This window comes from Schistocerca cancellata, chromosome 3, assembly GCF_023864275.1.
Source record: "Schistocerca cancellata isolate TAMUIC-IGC-003103 chromosome 3, iqSchCanc2.1, whole genome shotgun sequence".
Classification (NCBI taxonomy): Eukaryota; Metazoa; Arthropoda; class Insecta; order Orthoptera; family Acrididae; genus Schistocerca; species Schistocerca cancellata.
Genome location: NC_064628.1, coordinates 547,884,331 through 547,901,558, shown reverse-complemented (window position 1 = coordinate 547,901,558; position 17,228 = coordinate 547,884,331).

The following is a 17,228-nucleotide window of genomic DNA, read 5'->3' as shown; positions in this document are numbered from 1 at the left end:
AGTGTGCACTGATATGAAACTTCCTGGCAGATTAAAACTGTGTGCCCGACCGAGACTCAAACTCGGGACCTTTGCCTTTCGCGGGTAAGTGCCCTACCATCTGAGCTACCGAAGCACGACTCACGCCCGGTACTCGCAGGAGAGCTTCTGTAAAGTTTGGAAGGTAGGAGAAGAGATACTGGCAGAAGTAAAGCTTTGAGTACCGGGCGTGAGTCGTGCTTCGGTAGCTTAGATGGTAGAGCACTTGCCCGCGAAAGGCAAAGGTCCCGAGTTCGAGTCTCGGTCGGGCACACAGTTTTAATCTGCCAGGAAGTTTCACATATGTTGTTGTTTGTTCCATGACCTGATGTATACTAAATATCTTTGACAGATGTCATACCAACCAAAAAAAAAAAAAAAAGATTATGGCTCGTTCACAACAAATGTTCCCTGTCGACACATTTGTATCTTAACGCTCATTTCATACTGGTACACCTGGTAGTGTCTTCTGTCTTAGAGCTCATTGGCAGATATGTAATCATCTGATGTGATGCTTTTTGTGGCTTAGGCACACACTTTATGTTATAAGGATGACTAACTGCTCATACAGATCTTGCAAGAGTGTAGATGATTCATTCAGTAACTGCAGTTTGTCACAACATTTATTTTGGAACCGTTGTCTGCTTATTGTTAACACTTGCTTCTCCACATCTGGTATGTTAACTGTGCAATGACTACCATGATCCAGTGTCTCCAAGCCACTGGAATAACTTGTTAAACTCTTTTTTTTTTTGTAGAAGTTTTGCAGTTTACCATTTGTGACCCTGAAAACACACACACACACACACACACACACACACACACACACACACACACACACTTCAATGAATGTCATGCTAGAAAATTATATCTGCTATTTCTCATGTTGATTACTTGAACTTACTTTCTGTGTCTACACTGATACACTGCATGGAATCTCGAACTTTGTTTTCATGCTATCACGGCAATATGTTGCATTTGAAATGTCTGATGTAGGTTTTGATTGCACCTGTTACAACTGGATCATGAACAGTCAGTGGGCTAAATACATGGACACACACAACAAATAAAAAATGAGTAGTGAATATAATCTGGAAGACAGCTTACACCAGTGGGCATTGAACATTTTTTACTGTACATAAACTTATCTGTATCTCTGCAAGGATTTGTTTCTGGGCGTAATTTTACAGTACTCCCCCACTCCTGTAACAATATGGGATATTCACAATATAACTTTCTTGATAGATGTATACAACATAAAAATCATTAATCCCTCACCATGATGATACTGCCTAAATAAAATGTGCTGGCTTATTGCTGCAGGAGGCCCACATTGTTTACAAAGATACATCATTTAGCTAGTATTGCTTCCCATGACCAGCTCACATAGTATAATGCACAGCACATTAACTCGGGAGGTGAGCCATGCCTGGAATGAATCTGAGATGCAGACTGGCAACTGTGGGCTGCTCAAAGGCCAGCCAGAGTATGATTTTTAGATGGTTTCCCAAGCTTGTTTAGGCAAATTTTGGGCCAGTCCCCAAATCGTGCCTCAGAGAATGCAATACACAAACCGTTAAAATTCGATGACATACAGAATTAAGTTTACTCGATGCACAGACAGGTGCAAACAACTTCTGCCCTTAGGTTACCTTGATGACAATGGCTTCAGGAAGAGCATCTAGCCACAAATTTAAATAATAAAATAAAATAAAATTTGTCAAATTCTAGAAAAGGTGACCCCAAACTAAAAGGGACAAATGGCAGGAGAAAAAAAAGAAAGAGGTGTTGCACTCTCAGCCATCCACCATGAAGTTAGTTTCTGTCAGTGTGGAAATAATACACCTTGTCACCAAACCTAGCCATCCATTGCATGATTGTCCACCAACCATACAGAGACAGATGTTCAGAAAAATCTTCATGAAAGCCAGAAACATCCTGCAAGTGACTCCATCCAAAACAAGGATAGAAAGTGGAAAGCATCAGCAGTGAATGATCCTCATTGGCCTCAGCCATCTGAAAATCTCTCTCCTGCCCCATGAGATTGCTTTCATTTTATAGTTGGGAGATTGGATGTAATATCCAAAAATGGGCATATCTGGCCATCACTAGCAGCTGCAAACGCAGAGGAATGCAAACTGTAGGCCACTTGCTCCGCTCCTGGCTCTGTCCCACACCCTGCACCAAGGGAGATCTTCGGACAGAACCGAAAGGTAGTGAGGACCATTTTTGGTCATCCATAGTGCACTTCTATGATGATATACCCAAACACATTTAAATTATTTGTTTTATGTTTTCCGTAATTTCTTTTTCTATTTTTGCACTGAAGCTTCTGACTAATAAAACTACTTAATTACGATATTATGTGGTATTGTCCAAAGATCACGGTGCATTACTGAAGTCCGCAGCTTGCGTCGATGTCTTTTCTACAGTCCGTACCGACAAATGGTTGGCACTGGTGAAGCCACACCATTGCTCCCAGCTACACAGCACCAGCGCTTGGAGGCCGATATACAGCCCAGCAGAGTGAGGATCTGCACGGTTCATGACCTCTGATCCGGCAGATGACATTACCTAGCTAGGAGACAAGTGTTATTCATGCCTTAGAATGAACTATATTTCAGAACTTAGTGATATGTATACTTTAGGAGGAAGTTTAATAAATGTATGCATCATTTGATACTTTAATATTCAAAGACAGTTGTAAATATTCAGCACATTCTTGTGGCTATGGATCGTACAAAATTAAGTAAACCTTTTTATCATTCTTGTGATATAGTGAACTAATATTTCATATGTTGTAGTTCTGATCCATCATCTCCCAGAGGAGTCAAAGAATCCACAGCTATGACTAGATAGTTGTAATTTCATTAGGCCATAACAGATTACAGTTATCACCTATTTATTTATATTTCAGTTATATATATATATATATATATATATATATATATATATATATATATATATATATATATATATATGGTTATAATAGAAGGAAACATTCCACGTAGGAAAAATATACCTAAAAACAAAGATGATGTGACTTACCAAATGAAAGTGCTGGCAGGTCGACAGACACACAAACGAACACAAACATACACACAAAATTCAAGCTTTTGCAACAAACTGTTGCCTCATCAGGAAAGAGGGAAGGAGAGGGAAAGACGAAAGGATGTGGGTTTTAAGGGAGAGGGTAAGGAGTCATTCCAGTCCCGGGAGCGGAAAGACTTACCTTAGGGGGAAAAATGGACGGGTATACACTCGAAATGAGGGAAATGGTTATCAAAACAGTAATGGGAGAAAGAAGGCAGGAAGTACAAAATCCAGAGAAAGAGCACTTACAGTGAGATATAAATAATTAACAACAAAATTCCGGTAGTCGTGGGAATCAGATGAATAATAGAAGCCTGGATAATGGGAGACAGAATGGCAATGTGTTGCAGAGTAATAGTCAACTCAGGCAGCAGCCAGGTAACTAAATTTTCTCCTGGATGAGGTCTGACAAGGGAGCAGGACAAAATTTGCTATGAATAGGACCAGAGATTGAATGAGGAGAAGGGATCATAGCAACAGCTATAACACAGACAAAGAGGCACAAATATGTATTACTGATGCCAATTTGGGCAACAAATAATTATGGGGAAGCTGGAGACAGCACAGTTGTGGTGGAAACAGAAGACAGGGCCAAAGTACGCCATCTGTAGATGTAAATTTAGTGTTTATTTAATCACAAAGATCATAATGAATAACATTTAATAAGATTGTAGCAGCAGAGCTTGACACATGTGAGTGGGTCAATATCAACAGCAAACAACGAAGCCAATATGAATTTTTATATGGCACAGTCTGAGACAGTTGTGGCGTCACAGTGCTTAGTTAATAGCAGACTGGAAGTGGAACCTATGGCTGCAAGGACAGGAGCCAGGCATAAAAAGGAACTTATATGTACTGACGAAATTACCACTGTAGAGAGGTTGCTGCAGTGGACCTTATTACAGATTCAGTAAGAGACACACTGGAATCTGATCATCAATATAATAGTATAAACATTTCTGACAGCTGTGAAGGAATTAAGACATTAATCATTGTTCATGAAAGTGAACAATTTGTTACTGATGATTTACACAGTGAGAGGCTCAATAAAGATGAATGTGATTGACAACTAAGTGATTACATTGCACAGTGCAGAATGGAGATTATGATACCACAGAAAAATATAAGATAGCCAGAAAATTATGCAGTTTAGGCGAGAATCAGCCTGAGTTTCGTGCAGCTTTTGATTTAATTTTTGGCGAAGACAGCAAAACTGGGCCACCAAGCAATTTTTGCTAGTTGAAAAAGGAGTCGGAAGAGAAAATTCAGCCAATCATAAATGTTTCTGTTAACAGTATTGAAGTGAATTGCCTGGTCAACACCATCAATGATGTGTCACATGCTTCAGAGTCATTTTTAACCACCTTAATAGTATGGATGTCCACCTCCATAGCTGAGTGGGCAGTGTGGCTGACTGTCATGTGGAAGACTTCAAGTTGATTCCTTGCGGTGCCACGGCTTTTTTTCTTGGTGGGAAGATTATGACTGATATGGGGTGCACTCAGCCTCATGAGGCCAACTGAGGAACTACTGGACCAGTTAGTAACAGTTCCAAGGTCAGGAAACATGACGACGACAGAGAAGGTGGTGTGCCCCTCCATACTGCATCTGATGATACCATTGGCAGAGGATGACTTGGCAGTCTGTTCAGCTCAATTGATGCACCTAGGACCTGAACAGACAACTTAATATAACAAATATAATTTAATAATAAAGATTGTGTTGTGTACCCTGTAACTGGAGTGAAAATTAAAACCAACTGGCAGGTATAGCAGACCAGTTAAGTACAAAAGTATTTTTCATGTAACTATTGATGGGTGTTATTTATGTTCCTGGGTTCTTACAAAGAAAGCATTTGGACTGAAACACATTTACACCACAGTCCCATGAGAGGTCATTTAAATGTTCCTTATTACACCTGTGATATTTGTTTATCTGCAAACCTCTGCAGTCATCCATTAGAGGCTGCTGAGTATCCCTTGCCAAATTCAACCTTTGCCTGCCACTATGCCATCTGACTACTGTTTCAACACATATGACAAGCATCTTTAAAGATACCCTGTACTGAAGGAGCACAAGAATGTATTTCTTCCTCCATTCATTATTGGCATTTACAACACTGGACATTGGGCATAGCCAGAACTCTCAGACACACAAACTTTACATAATCACTAGGATTTATTGCTAATTTGAAAAATGAGTTTAGGATAACATCACGCCATATAACTATGCTCCAATCCTGAAAAGATAAGGATGACAAAGAAGAGATGGTTCAAATAGCTCAAACATTAGTCACTGAAGTCATCCAAATGGGTTCTGTATGGAACTGTGTTCAGAGTCAGTTCACCTATGAGCTTTCTTCAAAAAGAACGCTATGCAAAAATTGGAGAGAAACACTGTCTCAATGCCACAATCAGTTAACAGTGCAACACACAGCTACACCATCAACTTTGTTACATCAATGGACAGATGGTTGGCAGACAAACCGTATGATTCCAAGAACCAAATGGAAAGTGTGGACCCAGTGTGTCAAGGGAAATAAAGAAATGGTGCCTGCCAAAAGTCTCTGTAGATGCAAGTGTTAGTGGGAAGATAATTAAAGAACATCTGAAGACATTTTTCGGTCAGTTTTGAATCCATATTTGCTGAGAAAGTCTCTAGTACTTCGTGACTCCTGATATGGACATAAGGATGAACAAGTACTACTGGAAGTCTCTGGAGGAAATGATGTACCGTATTTACTCGAATCTAAGCCGCACTTTTTCCCGGTTTTTGTAATCCAAAAAACCGCCTGCGGCTTAGAATCAAGTGCAAAGTAAGTCGAAGTTCTGAAAAATGTTGGTAGGTGCCGCCACAACTGACTTCTGCCGTCGAATATATGTAGCGCTGCATAGGCATGCTTTGCCGACACAAAGATAAATATTAGCGCCAAAACCTCCGCGTCAGTAAATAAATTTAAAAAAAATGGGTGGAAGATGAGCCTTCTTCTCCGCCCCGAGTTTCGACCACTGCATTTTATACATTATCCACGAAGTAAATACAAATTCCGTATTGTTCATCTTCGAATGTAGCAGCATTTCAATGTTGAATGTACTACGAAAATCCGACTGGCAAGACTGGGATGTTTTGTAAATATGGCCAACCCTACGTTCTGAATTTTTTCCTACCTGTGAGAAGAGATGGTTGCTAATACGAACTTTTATGGATTGTGAATCACATACAGTATTCTCTTCACCATAGGAATAATACGAATATAAATATTTTGCTGTGTATTCTTTCGTGTTTGCTGCTATCTCATTTAAATACTGTCTGCCTAATAAACTACGAAACTAGGGTGAGACAACAACAAACGCGGAAGAATATACATATCATGTCACGTATATATTCGTATTATTCTTATGCCTAATAGTGATACAGTCAGAAATGAAGCACGGCAATTGACTCGATTTTTAAATCTAAGATGACTCTAATTTCTGTGCAGAATGTAATGTACTAAAGAGGCGTCTGCAAAGATTTTCAAACAGAGAAAAATTTTCGCTAAACTCTCGTTCAGAACGCCTTCTATCAAAAGCAGTCTATTATTTGGTTCTTGTTGATAATTATCAAAGAAAGCAGCAGTGTAAGTAACAACAAGTAGCAGTCTCTTGCCATTGTTTCGCTAATGAGACGATTCCTCTCTCTCTTTTTTTATTGTAAGCGGCGGTAGCGCGTACGAAAACAGGCCATTCCGCGAGCGGGTACAGGCCGTAAACACTCATGATCAGAATGCGATAAACAACTCATGACACAGTACAGTAATGCATTTTCAGCTTAGAGTGACGTAAACACCTTTAACAAAGAGAACGGCACTTACCAGATCAAAGCAAAATAAGCAATCGATTCAAACCAGACGAAGCACGTGAAAAAGGGAAGGTACCCGTATAAATACGGACGGAGCGCCTGACGCAAAGCAATGGCTACCTAGTAAAGCTTAACTGCTAAGCTTACGACTCGAACCTACTGTAGCTGTATCGTCATTCATTCGAACTAAATTGTGTCTCATATTACAATGGACCAACTTTGTTCGATTTGGAGGTGTGGCCTAAAACTTTTCTCTCCCCTTGAATTTCGAGTCTCAAATTTCAGGTGCGGCTTAGATTCGAGTGCGGCTTAGATTCGAGTAAATACGGTAGTTTTAAAAATCAGTCCGCCTTAAGCTAACCTCTGGACATGTATATTTTTAGGCAATATAAAATATACGCCAAGAGAATAAAAGACGTACTTAAACTACATTCCAGTTACATGAGTCAAAATTACGTGACACATTATTTATCATGAAAATGCGTTATGTCGTCTACAGTCAACTATCTGCAGTAGTATATAGGCCAATGTTTCGTTATACATGGTAGAATGCTGGCAAAAATATTGGTGAATCTGTGGACAACTTCAAAAGTGTCACTGATGTGGTATTCACCTCTGATACTACAGAATGTTCAGTTATCAAGAGTGATCAACTCACTTTTATTCTCTGTGGATTTTGTTATCATTAATATTGTTCTGAGCATTTTATTGAACTCTTCACTTGCATTGAAACAAGACACATGTATGCTATTTGAATAAGTGTAATGAGTCTAACATGTAAGGAATAAGTTAGCTTGCAGAAATTATTATCTGTGAAAGTTGAAAATATAAAGTGATTGACTGGAAAAGTATTATACAAGTACCAAAATTATTTCAAGGATAGAGAAGTATTTTAATAAATTCCCTTAACCAGCTATAGTCTTCGGAGAAGAAGCTTGTGGGAGATGGACATAGCTGATTACCCAGAGAAAAGGATCGGCTACACACAACGTGCAAGTTAACTGAATTGAGAGACCTCTGTGCCTTGTAACCCAATACCACACTGTCTCTTGTCATCCGAAAAACGTTTGAGCGTGGTGACCTAAGTGATAGGCCCCGAAGAAAACAGGAATTTAAAGACAGAAACAGAAAGAAGATATTAGGCGTTGCCATAGCAACCAAGCGTAACAATGTACGAGAACTGTTTCCAGTAATCGTATCGAGTCCAATAAACAAATGGACTTGATGTAGTAATAGCGGAGAAAACTGGAGAGAAGGCCTCAACTTTTCAACCAAGAAGATTAGGTGTGGAGAGTAAGCAGTCTTCACGCACGTACATTGCACCGACGCAGTAACCTGCCACCGCACCAACTGCACCTGCTGCTGCTCACTGGTGCTGACTCCATGTCTGCTCACCAACAACGATGCTGAAACCAACAACTGACGCTGCCGGCGCCAGTGCTGTCCACTGGCGCTGATGACACATTTGCTCACTAATGCAGCAAGAACTCTATGCCGGGTGAGTGAAAAACAATAATTTTTTGGTAAAGTTGAGGGGACGATTATATGATAAACTGTTAGTGTAGATATTGTACTCAGTGGTGAATTTTCTTTTAGATGATTACTGGGTCTAAGATCAATAAAATTATGGATCAAGAACAGCAACAAACTTCAGAACCAACCACGGCCATTAAGGTGAATAGGAAATGCCAGACTTGTCTGAATTAGTGAATTAAATTAAAGCCCAGCAGGCAGATTCAGTAGCTGTAAACACGCAAATTGCTTCCTTAAGAACGGAGTTAAATGCTCAAAATGCTTCCTTGAGACAAGAACTAAATGCCAGATTAGATGACCAAAAAAGTTGGATAACCAGAAGGCTGATACAGCCACTCTAAGTGAAAAATTAAATGCTCAGAATGAAGCTTTAAGGAGAGAAATAGGTTTAGTACATTCAAGTTTAAATTCTCAGAGTGAAACCTTGAACAGTCAAGTTCTATTAAAGACTGAATTTGACAAGGTAGAAAATCTGAAGTTAGATTTAAAAAGTGAACTCACTAGTTCTTTGAATACTCACATAAATTAACTGTTTACTGACTTTGACCAGAGACAGAATGAGCGATTTCAGAAGTTTACAAAGAAACTAGAATTTGATGTCAAAAGTAATAATAAAGAACCTGAGCTTAATGAAAAATTAGCATCTTGTGAAAATGTATGTAATGTTAAATTTAATTCCGTAAGAAAGGAAATGAATATCTTGAAAGAGAGCACAGAGCGACCTAAGGAATTAATATTGATTACTCAATCAAAAACACCAGGTGTTAGTATACGAGGTGCCACTACACGAGCTGTCAGTTCGTAAGTAAATAATGTAAAGAGAAATTTTAAAGAAAAATCAGCCAACTTTGATGTTATAAATGGAAGTACGTTGGCGGAACCTTTTGAACTAATTATAGATCGAGAAATTACCAAGAGTATAATTTCCGGAAACGTTGCGACCATTGCTTTTTCCAAACCTAATGACACTAACAAGATTATAGATCTCTTGTGCAAAGAATTCAAACTTGTCCATGACAGAATAGAACATACAATAATTTTACCTAATGTTATGTTACTGAGGAAAGTGGTGATAGTTTTGTTGCGGGGAGACTTTCTTACAAAATTTAACAAGAAGTACCAGTTTGCATTTGCTCAAGTGAGGTTAAGATCAGACCCATGGGATCTGGGCAGAGTTACATCTGTCTCCCAGGGACATTAACATTCTGTGTTAACGGGCAGTGTGACGACCGTCAGATCCCTAGTTGTTTTCGGTGTTTCTTCTGTACTATTTTTCCTGCACGAATTCCCTTCAAATCTTAAACTATTCTGCAATATATTCTTGAATTCTTATACTATCCTATTGCTTCTGCATCCTTGTCTTTACTTGGCTGACAAGCAATGGCTGCTGAAAGTCATTGATATCAAGGCCATACTGCTTCTTGTAGTAATAGCAATAAGTGATCATAACACTATTCATGGTCTCAAATGGGTTACGTGGGCTTCTGTTCCACATTATGTAATCAATGTGATAAATTTTGTTGTTATATTGAGTCAGGACTGAAGCACCTATTACTTTTTTCATAATATGCTCCTTAGAAGCAGTTGGATTCCTATTTGATATATCTGCAATTACATCCAGAACAGTCTGTGTTCTCAGTACTCGGTTGCTAGTGACTGATAAGTATTTAAGTCACCGGCATGCTCTGCTCTAGTCAGCGGTCTCAAATCCCAGCATCAGAGTATAGTTACATCTTAATTTTGCTTAAGTTATTCTTTGAGAGTAATCAAGGAATATTAGATGAATAGATAATGGAAGTTTATATGATCATTACATAATTGTGATAACATGATATATAATTTTTATCCTTTGTGAGATATAATGTAAATGGGAGGGTTTGTATCACTTTTGGAAGGGATGGGTAGTGTAAGTACAAGCATGACTAACAGTAATCACACACCCCATCTTTCAGACAACCCTCGCAGGCAAGTGTAACTGATTCTTCACCATTTGCCGTTCCACGATTTTTCTTTGGGGGCTTCAGAGGTGAAAGTGAGAATGTCCGTTCTGTAGGAAACGTTTAACATCATACCTCATCCAGCTTCGCACTCAAGTGCCGGTGAAGTAGGGATCTTGGGAAAGGGGGGTGGGAAGGGTTTCCCTGTCTTTGGGGCAATCTGCTTTCTCTTCGTCGATCTTAGCAACTGTTTCTACTTTTTCCTTTCTTACTTCTCATCTGAGTACCGGTCTATCTTTCCATATGCATATACTTCTATCACTGAAGTCCTCCTTATTTTCCATGGTTTCCAATAACCTTCAACTTATTTCACACAAACAGGCCAATGAATCAGGATACACAAACACACATCTACATACACACAAAGATATACTTAAGCACTAACAGAAGAATTATGAAGAGATGCCAGAACCGCCAAGGGATGTAGGGGACTAAAGATATATGTACATCTGAGTCAATGCACATATTACATTGTTGATATTTGATGGTTCTGCATCGTTATTTTTTGTCACTCTCAAATATATATTTACAAGTGCTGCGCTAGTCCTTTGAGAAAAGGCATAGTATCTACTGGGAGTTGGTAAATACAGGTAGACACAGCTGTAACTGGGCGACCTCTTTTGATGCTAGTCAATTGTCAGGATGAGCCTTACTGCAAAGGGCATTTGATTCTAAAGCATTATGTCAAGGTGAAAAACACTAAATTAATTACTTTTTCTCTCTTAACAACATGTAGGCAGGGTGGGTTCTTCCTTGGCTCGAGCATGAGGTAGAATGAAACAGCATTTTTACATAAGATAACTTTTATTGAGAGATTTGTACAATGGTTGCCTTACTGGATTGTTCTGGCTGGGAGAACAGCAGCTGTGTTGTTTGTGAAGCCATTTGTTGCATGAGCAGCGGCGTCTAATTACGCCTGGCGGTGTGTATCTTGTGTCGCTGTCTCGCCCAGTTGACTGGAGACGAGCATCATTAGGTGGCCCGTTAAATTTTTGAGAATGAAGTCGTGAATCAGATGGTGATACCTTGGATGTGGCGTCCCAGTGTTTCTCTTTTCTGAGCAGCCACGTGTGTCAGTGTTGTGCGTCGGCCAGCGTAGTGGCACGGCGGGGGAAGGCCAGTGTCCCGGACTCAAGCAACGGACTCCAGCTTGTCAGTCTTTGGCTGTCAGATCTTCATCACGAGCTCACAGGTGACTGCCGATGTGAAGCCATCTCCTTCCCATCCTCAGGAGTCACCCGGGTACGTAAAAATCAGTCTTTAAATACCTTCTAACTTCTGTCTTCTGGCGGCGAGGCTGCTGCTTCCTATTCCATTACAGCGGCAGACTTGGTGCTTCTGTGTACGGTGTAGTCTCTTCCTGCATGACGGTCTTCAGGTCTTCAGCACCGAAACTGAACTGAAAACTACTCCCGTCGGGCCCACTGCGTCTCGTGTATTTATTCACTTCAGTTCACTGGAGGTGAACGAGTTCACGGACATTGCGTCTTCTGTCACACTGAAAAGCTTCTCGAAGAATCTTCTTAATGTTGGTCATTGGCTCTTGGAATATAGGCGAGGGCCTTTGATCACATGTGACAACTGAGAAACACGTGAGCCGGTCGGGCGATGCCCTGACGTCTGAATCGACAGCTTCGGCTTATGTGGGGAGGGCGATGGCTTCTCCTGAACTTGCTGACTTCACAGTCATTGCCTCTGCTGCTCTGCCCACTGTTTGCCAGTGGGTAATTCTTCTAAACTGAACTAAGTTTTTCATTTATTTTCTAATTTCTACTTCACCTCACATTGATTTCACTAATTTATTTACCTATCTTAAGTACCACTCAACATTCCTCCACTCTTCAGAGAAATTCGCTCTTGAATTTACCACTCAACATTCCTCCACTCTTCACACGGCAAAAGCACTAACACAAGCAATGAAAACTCTCGACTTAGACAATTACACACGCTTCACATTAAGCATGTTGAAAATACTTTATCACTTTAATAAAACACTGTACGCTCATGAATCTCATAGTTCACACATAAATCATTATAATAAGTGTAACAAATCTTGATGACAATGAATAAACAAAAATAGATTTTTCACTTAGAAAATTACATAGCAACACCTGTTTAATCTACCCTATATTAATGCAAGAATATCTATTCTACAGTATTGTTTATTTTAACATGAGACTGTTTAATAAAGATTGAAGTACAATAAACAAAATTAATACACTAATGCTCAAAAGTAACCACTGAAGTACACCAGTTAAGAGTGTGGTATCCAGTTAACAGGGATTTGATGAAGTGGTATATTATTATTTGGATTATTTTTTCGTCTTAAATAAAACAAAACTGTACAAAGCAGAAACACCAATACAAAGGTTCCAGATATATCCGTTCCTAGTATTATAATTTTAGTTTTGTGTTCACTTTTTAACTTGAAGACATGTTGCATCATAACATTGGCATCAATTTTGCCTAGCTGTGAGTTTATGAACAAAATCTAATTACTTCAGAAGGGAACTGTCAAGGGAGTGATTGAGGTAGGGTAGGTTTTGTGTACGAAATGCTTGCATGGCGTTTTCTGGCCAATAAATTATAGGGAAGGATGAATGAACATTAGTTGTCTATTATGCGAGAGGCATTACCTGAAAAAGCAAACAACATGGTTATGGACCTACCAACCTAGTAAAAACAAAAACAAAGAAAAGAAGGAATACATTGTTAACTACAAAATCTAAATGTTTCTACATTCAACTTAAAAAAAACATAATCATTTATTAATTATTTACAATTGTATACTATCCATAGTCTACTATGATTCAACTAGGACATTCGCACCCTTGATCGAAGATTGTATGGTGCCATGCCTGTATGTTGTGCTGGCGTGGCCACTCTTTTTCCTTTTCGGGCACTTCCTCCAACCTTCGGAAAAGCAGACACTATTGTTGAAGGAATTACATCTGGAGCACCCTTAAAAGGTTTTAAACTACTTGCGTGGACAATAGTAGTTCGGGTGGGTAGTTGCAGTTTAGCTTTGACTGGTGACATGATCTCAATAATTTGATAAGGACCTCTGTAGTTTGTTACTAATTTCTTCATTTTTCCTTTCCCAATGTATGGGGTTGACAGCATCACCCACTGCCCAATTTTGTAATTTGGATGTTTAGCTTGGGCATTACCTAATCTTTCCTGTCGTTCCAAAGCCTTTGTATTAGATTTTTGAACCTTTTTCCATACATCCTTCATCCTTCGACAGAAATCTTTTACTGTTTCTCCGACTTTTCTGTTTTTCTGCCTGATTTCATCAAAAGGGGACGGCATTTTTCTCCCATAGACCACTTCATAAGGTGACATGTCAGTTGCTTCATGCGTTTTGGCGTTGTACACCGACACGATTATTGGTAAACATGTATCCCAACTAGAATGTTGTTCGTTAATATAATATCTAAGCATCTTGCCAATTATCCGATGAACTCTTTCTGTGCGTCCGTTGCACTGAGGGTGTAACAAAGTTGTGCATAATTTACGTATTTTTAGTAAGTGGCATAGCTGTTTCATTAATTCAGACATAAAATTAGATCCCTGATCTGTGATAATAGCTTCAAGTACGCCAAATTTAAGTATCCAGTTGTTAACTAAAGCTTGGGCAACTGTATTTGCTTGCTGATCTGGGAGACTCACCATAGCTAGATAGCGTGAAAAGTGATCTATAATCGTAAGAACATACTTATTACCAGCAGGTGTTTTATGAAATGGTCCATAGATATCTACTCCGCAGATTTGAAATGGACATGAAGCCTCAGGGAGCCTCTGTAAGGGTATTTTCCACGTCTTTCAGTTGTGCCTTGTCCACCGTGTCCTGCAAGGATATGGTCGTGGGCCTCTGCCATTATTTCTTGTCTAAGGTGTTGGGGGACAACAATTCGTGGTCCAAGTTTTGTTTTACGGGATAATACACCATCTTCAAAGCAAAATTGTTTTTGAGTTGCGTATTTTTTGCATTCTGTATCCTCATCTTGTGCCTTTCTCCAGTCCTCAGTATCTCGGCCTGTTGCTTCCAAAAGTGCTATTTTCCGACTTAGGCAATCTGCATTCGTGTGTTTTTTGCCTGGTTTATGGATAACTTCGAAATCCATTTCGGAAAGACATAGGGCCCAATGGGTGAGATGACTAGATGGATCCTTTAACACAAGCAACCATTTTAAAGCTGCGTGGTCTGTAATAACCTAGAATTTCCTACCATACAAGTAGCATTTAAAGTATTTCTACATGTACATCTACATCCATACTCCGCAAGCCACCTGACGGTGTGTGGCGGAGGGTGCCCTGAGTACCTCTATCGGTTCTCCCATCTATTCCAGTCTTGTATTGTTCGTGGAAAGACGGATTGTCGGTATACTTCTGTGTGGGCTCTAATCTCTCTGATTTTATCCTCATGGTCTCTTCGCAAGATATACGTAGGAGGGAGCAATATACTGCTTGACTCTTCGGTGAAGGTATGTTCTCGAAACATTAACAAAAGCCCGTACCAAGCTACTGACTGTCTCTCCTGCAGAATCTTCCACTGGAGTTTATCTATCATCTCCATAATGCTTTTGCAATTACTAAATAATACTCTAATGAAGTGCGCTGCTCTCCGTTGGATCTTCTCTATCTCTTCTATCAACCCTATCTGGTACGGATCCCACACTGCTGACCAGTATTCAAGCAGTGGGCGAACAAGCGTACTGTAACCTACTTCCTTTGTTTTCAGATTGAATTTCCTTAGGATTCTTCCAACGAATCTCAGTCTGGCATCTGCTTTACCGACGATCAACTTTATATGATCATTCCATTTTAAATCACTCCTAATGCGTACTCCCAGATAATTTATGGAATTAACTGCTTCCAGTTGCTGACCTGCTATTTTGTAGCTAAATGATAAGGGATCTATCTTTCTATATATTCGCAGCACATTACACTTGTCTACATTGAGATTCAATTGCCATTCCCTGCACCATGCGTCAATTCGCTGCAGATCCTCCTGCATTTCAGTACAATTTTCCATTGTTACAACCTCTCAATACACCAGAGCATCATCTGCAAAAAGCTTCAGTGAACTTCCGATGTCATCCACCAGGTCATTTATGTACACTCCTGGAAATGGAAAAAAGAACACATTGACACCGGTGTGTCAGACCCACCATACTTGCTCCGGACACTGCGAGAGGGCTGTACATGCAATGATCACACGCACGGCACAGCGGACACACCAGGAACCGCGGTGTTGGCCGTCGAATGACGCTAGCTGCGCAGCATTTGTGCACCGCCGCCGTCAGTGTCAGCCAGTTTGCCGTGGCATACGGAGCTCCATCGCAGTCTTTAACACTGGTAGCATGCCGCGACAGCGTGGACGTGAACCGTATGTGCAGTTGACGGACTTTGAGCGAGGGCGTATAGTGGGCATGCGGGAGGCCGGGTGGACGTACCGCCGAATTGCTCAACACGTGGGGCGTGAGGTCTCCACAGTACATCGATGTTGTCGCCAGTGGTCGGCGGAAGGTGCATGTGCCCGTCGACCTGGGACCGGGCCGCAGCGACGCACGGATGCACGCCAAGACCGTAGGATCCTACGCAGTGCCGTAGGGGACCGCACCGCCACTTCCCAGCAAATTAGGGACACTGTTGCTCCTGGGGTATCGGTGAGGACCATTCGCAACCGTCTCCATGAAACTGGGCTACGGTCCCGCACACCGTTAGGCCGTCTTCCGCTCACGCCCCAACATCGTGCAGCCCGCCTCCAGTGGTGTCGCGACAGGCGTGAATGGAGGGACGAATGGAGACGTGTCGTCTTCAGCGATGAGAGTCGCTTCTGCCTTGGTGCCAATGATGGTCGTATGCGTGTTTGGCGCCGTGCAGGTGAGCGCCACAATCAGGACTGCATACGACCGAGGCACACAGGGCCAACACCCGGCATCATGGTGTGGGGAGCGATCACCTAAACTGGCCGTACACCACTGGTGATCGTCGAGGGGACACTGAATGTTGCACGGTACATCCAAACCGTCATCGAACCCATCGTTCTACCATTCCTAGACCGCCAAGGGAACTTGTTGTTCCAACAGGACAATGCACGTCCGCATGTATCTCGTGCCACCCAACGTGCTCTAGAAGGTGTAAGTCAACTACCCTGGCCAGCAAGATCTCCGGATCTGTCCCCCATTGAGCATGTTTGGGACTGGATGAAGCGTCATCTCACGCGGTCTGCACGTCCAGCACGAACGCTGGTCCAACTGAGGCGCCAGGTGGAAATGGCATGGCAAGCCGTTCCACAGGACTACATCCAGCATCTCTACGATCGTCTCCATGGGAGAATAGCAGCCTGCATTGCTGCGAAAGGTGGATATACACTGTACTAGTGCCGACATTGTGCATGCTCTGTTGCCTGTGTCTATGTGCCTGTGGTTCTGTCAGTGTGATCATGTGATGTATCTGACCCCAGGAATGTGTCAATAAAGTTTCCCCTTCCTGGGACAATGAATTCACGGTGTTCTTATTTCAATTTCCAGGAGTGTATATTGTGAATAGCAACAGTCCTATGACACTCCCCTGTGGAACACCTGAAATCACTCTTACTTCGGAAGACTTCTCTCCATTGAGAATGACATGCTGCGTTCTGTTATCTAGGAACTCCTCGATCCAATCACACAATTGGTCTGATAGTCCATATGCTCTTACTTTGTTCATTAAACGACTGTGGGGAACTGTATCAAACGC